Below are 5,500 nucleotides of genomic sequence, written 5' to 3'. Positions count from 1 at the left end.
ATTAGTTTATAGAATTGTCACCTATACCTAGTTAAATTCTTAGTTTCTTGGGATTACATCTTACAACTAAGTGATCTCATCTGGATCATTATGAAGTTCTAGGAAGATCCATGTAAATTTGTACTTCAAGTAAGTATGTCTTGGTAGATAGTATCACAAAGCAACTTAATTCTGCTTACTTTAATTTTATTCAGCTGAGATGTTTTTCCTCAGCTGAATTCAATTTTCTGGATGAAAACTCTAGCAAACTCATAATTTTCTGGTTACTCACAGTTTTACAAAGACTTGCGATCCCTCCATGGGGCAAAAACAAAAAAAAAGGTTTCAAATTAGAAATTAGAAAGTTCATGCTCAGGTATTTATCAAAGCTTCCAACTTCATTCAAGTTGCAACTGTTTCCCCCGAAAACTAAGCATCGATCTACCATCTGACCCAGAAATCCCTCTACTGGGTATTTACCCCAAGGACTTGAAAATTCATACCCAAAAAGTGTTGGATTATAGCCTAAAGTATAAATTAAATATCCATGAGTCCTTACTGATATGTATGATGAAGAAAGAAAGAAAGAAAGAAAAGAGACAGAAGAGACATATCTCCTGTGCATAAGAGTCCTAAGTAATTTAGGTAAACACTTCAGTCTCAAGGAGGTAGCGCTTAACTCCCCACTCCTTAAGTATAGACTTCATGTGGTGACTTCCTTCCAAAAAATATGGTATGGAAAGGAGAGAGAAGAAACATTCCAGTTGAGAAAACTGACAAATACCTCTTTAGTCAGGTTGTCAAGGTCAACATCAAAAGTGATAAGTCATTTTGTTTCTGAGTATTTTCCTACTTTCGTACCCTCGATATAATCTGATGCAAATGGCACTTTAACTCCAGAAACTTCCTTCGAAAAAGTCATAATCCCAGTCTCATCATGAAAAAAACATCATACAAACCTCAGTTGAGGGGCATTCTACAAACCACCTGATTAGTAGTTCTCAAAACTGTAAAGGTCTTTGAAAACAAGGAAAGTCTGAGAAGAGATATCACAGACAAGAGGAGCCTAAGAAGACAAGACAACTAAAGGTATTATGGTATCCTGGAGGAGAAAAAAAGCATCAGGTAAAAACTAAGAAAATATGAATAAAATATGGACTTCAGTTAATAATCATATATCAATATTGGTTCATTATTTGTGATAAATATATCATCCCAATGTGAGATAATAATAGGGGAAACTAGGAAAAGGTTTTTTATATGAGAACTCTCTATACTATCTCACAACTTTTCTGTAAATCTAAAACTATTAAAAAAAAAGTTTGAGGGCAAATTCGAGCAGTATAGGTTTTAAGTGGAACTGATGCAGTTCACAGGTGTGTGTGGAGGGCAGGCTTGGGCCACTGGAGTGAGTGCAGTGGATTCCCAGGAGAGGAAGAGAGCATGGGCCAACAAAGAACATTATGCAATGGGAGATCAGAGTAAAGAAATTCCTACATAATTATGTTCAGAACTATTCTGTTCTGCATGTCAGAAAAATGTCTCCAAATATACACAAAGGGAGAAGATTAAGGCCCCTAAAGGAGCTCTGGATGAAAGCCGGGTTATCAAACTCACTTTAAAGAAATCACTTTCTTAAAGATGGAGCATTATTATATTCTTTATTTTTTGTTTTGAAAAGCCTCGAAGAATGAATATCATGGAGGATAAGTAGGGGCTGGCTTCCCATGGTGGCAACTGAGCTGCCCAAGTGACCATATATAGAGCAGAAGGCAACATGAAATGATGATCTGGGAAGGAATGAGGCTCAGTCCTCTTTCTCTCTCTTTCTGTCAGTGATCTGGAAGAAGCAAGGTTAAAAAATAGAGATTTTGGGGGAAGGAGATTTTGAAGGAGACCTCACCAAAAAAGCAAAACACGAGCTACTACTGGAGCCACATGGCAGAGCCTATCCACCACCAACTGTCTGTATCCCACCAAAAAGAGTTATGTGGACCATAAGACTGGGAAGCAGCACAGTTTACTGCAGATCACCCCCTCATCTCCTGCAACCAGTCAAAATATCTGTCTGCATATTAAAGTCTCTAAGAGAAGGGGAGAGGGAAATATTCAAAGGGTACAAAGTTTCATTCATGCAGGATGAATGAGTTTTTAAGATCTAATGTACAGCATAGTGATGCTAGTTAACAATACTGTATTGTATACTTGAAATTTGCTAAGAGGATAGATCTAAATCTTCTCAACACACACACACACACACACACACACACACACACACACACACACACACACACACAGAGGATATGTAGAGGTAATGGAGAAGTTATTTAGCTTGATTGTGGTGATTTTTTTATAATGTATATATATCAACTGTATATCTTAAATATAATTTTTATATGTCAAATATATTTCATGAAAGCTGTTAAAAAATAAAGTCTCTAAGAAATGTTATAGTAATAGAACTATTTAACTTTACTAACCCACTTTTCCTCAAACTTGTTTGGCCTTAGAATACCCTCCCCATTCCTTAGTACCCCTTTTTATCTCCTGTTGAATAGTGTTTGGTGGATTCTAGTTTGGGAAAACTTCTCTTTAAATGCTATTATTTTATGACTTAAAAGTAGGCAAAGCTGTAAGCAGCTGTTTGGATCATAATATAGATATGGAAAGACTATACACACCGGAGCCAGACAGGAAGAAATCCATGCTCGGTAGTTACAAGCTGGTATTTATTACTAATAATTCCTTGCTCCAGTTAGTACTCTGAGTCTCATTTTCCTCATCTACGAAATGGAGTAAGTAGAAAGAGAATTCCCTCTTCTGAGTGTTGTTTTTAAAAATTAGTGGGGAGGAAACATGGCGAAGAGAGAGAGACGTTCTCAGATCTCTCCTCCTGCAACAACAATAAGCTGAACATCTAAAACTCAACAAAAAACACCCAAACTGCACACCAGCACTTCTGAGCATGGGATCTGCGCATAAGAGCTACCACAGGTCAGAACCCCCAGTGTCAGGTGGTGGACTCGGAGAAATAAAGAAGCTGCCTCCGCAGCCACCAGAGCTCCTTGCAGGAGGAGGGGAAGGGGCGAAGGTGCAGCAACTTCCCTGATCAGCCTGCCTGGAAGTGCCGGAACTTCTAGCAGCCGGCAGCAGGGCCCAGTCATCAGAGCAGAAAGCAGAGAAGTGGACAGGGCCACAGAGAAACAACAGTTGATTTTTACCAGCCCTGGTTGCAAAACTTACACTGAGCCGCAGCCTCCAATTCCCACCCAGAGGGCCCCTCCCACTATACCTTCTGAAACCACACTGCAGAGTCCCAGGGGAATCTGAGCAAATGCTACTGAAACCATTGCTAACACTGACAGGGACTGAATCTGAGAGTAGCAAGTGTGATTAAATATCTACAAGAAAATAAAAAAGACATTTAGGCTTTATATAAAGCAAGGATCCAAGAGGCTTGGACACCACCTACTGGAAACCAAAAGAAAAGCACCTTCTTTGCAGTAGGATAAAGAGAGACCTTTATATAATAAATCTTCTTTCTGGAAAAACAGCAGAATACTTCCATTAATGCCCAGGTGCAGAAATAGTCCATTAAACACCATGAACAACCAAGGTGACAAGGCATCTCAGAAAGAAAGAGAAAAATCTCCAGAAAATAAGCTTATAGACCTAGAAATCTGCAACATAAATGACAGATAATTCAGGATGGTACTTCTGAAAAAACTCAATGAGATTCAAAACAACTCAAATCAACAATTTCGGGAATTGAAAAAACAACTAGATGAGCACAGCAAGGAGATTGAAACTCTCAAAAGGAACCAAATAGAACTTCTGGAGATGAAGAACACACGGCAAGAGTTGAAAAATGAAATAACAAGCTTGAGAAATAAAGTCGACCAAATGGAGGAAAAAATCAGTGATATTGAAGACAGAAATATAGAAATAAATCAGAAAGAAAAAGAGAGAAACTGAAGAATGAAAAATAATGAAAGAGAAATACAAGAATTAGCTGATACCATCAGGAGTGGAAACATAAGAATAATGGGCATTACCGAAGGCAAGGAAAAGGAACAGGGATTGCAATGTATTTTCAGACAAATAGTTGATGAGAATTTCCCAAATCTAAGGAATGAGCTAGAGCTTAGAATTCAAGAAGTCAATTATCTCAACCCTGAAAGGCCTTCACCAAGACACATTGTATTAAAGTTATCAAAAATCAACGACAAAGTCAGAATTCTAAGGGCAGACAGGGAAAAGAAGACCATAGCATATAAAGGAAAACCTATTAGATTATTATCGAACTTCTCAGCACAAACCTTACAAACCAGAAAGGAAGGAATCAAATATTTAAACTATTAAGTGAAAGGAACTACCAACCTAGTATAATATATCCAGCTAAGCTCTCCTTTAGATATGAAGGAGAAATTAAGACCTTTCCAGACATACAAAAATTGAGAGAATTCTCCACTACAAGGCTTGCACTACAGGAAATACGGAAAGATATCAGCTCATCTAAAACAAAATTAAAAAAACAAAAATATACATAATTAGGAGTAAAGTGACTATCAGGCAAATAGAAGCAGAAGAGTGTAACCCTTACTAAGAACAGGGCATTATGAGCTTAAATAATAAGAAGAGAATTGCTATAGCAAGATAGTAACGAATGTTCAGCATATATAAGGACAAATTGAGACAACAATGACTGAAAAAGGGAAGATTCAAAGATCTAAATTCACAAAGGGGAAAGGAAATAAGGCATATGCAGAAGAAAATGGACAACTGTATATATAACTATCCTTTTCATATTTGTAATGGTAACCATACACCCATTTGTGATCAAAACACTTAACAAAATTGGTATAGAAGGAAAGTACCTTAACATCATAAAGGCCATCTATGACAAGCCCTCAGTTAACATTATACTCAATGGTGAAAAACTAAAAACCTTCCTTCTAAGATCAGGAACAAGGCAAGGCTGTCCGGTATCACCACTGTTATTCAATATAACATTGGAGGTCCTAGCAAGTGCAATCAGGCAAGAGAAAGATATAAAAGGCATCCAAATAGGAAACAAAGAAGTCAAACTGTCACTATTTGCAAAAGAGATGGTTCTCTATATAGAAAACCCTAAAGACTCCACAAGAACACTATTAGAAATAATAAGCAAATACAATAAGCTCTCCGGATACAAAATCAACATTCTGAAATCCATAGTGTTCCTGTACTCAAATAATGAAGCATCAGAAAAAGAAGTGAAAAAAATAATTCCTTTTGCAATTGCAACAAAAATAATAAAATACTTAGGAATAAATTTAACAAAATATGTGAAGGATCTATATAATGAAAACTACAAGACCCTATTAAAAGAAATCAAAAAGATACAAAGAAATGGAAAGATATTTTGTGTTCTTGGATTGGAAGAATCAACATAGCTAAAATGACCATATTACCCAAAGCATTATCCAGATTTAATGCAATCCCCATCAAAATTCCATCAGCATTTTTTAAAGAAATAGAA

This window comes from Pteropus vampyrus, unplaced genomic scaffold (assembly GCF_000151845.1).
Source record: "Pteropus vampyrus isolate Shadow unplaced genomic scaffold, Pvam_2.0 Scaffold71, whole genome shotgun sequence".
Taxonomy (NCBI): Eukaryota; Metazoa; Chordata; class Mammalia; order Chiroptera; family Pteropodidae; genus Pteropus; species Pteropus vampyrus.
This window is presented reverse-complemented; position numbering follows the sequence as displayed.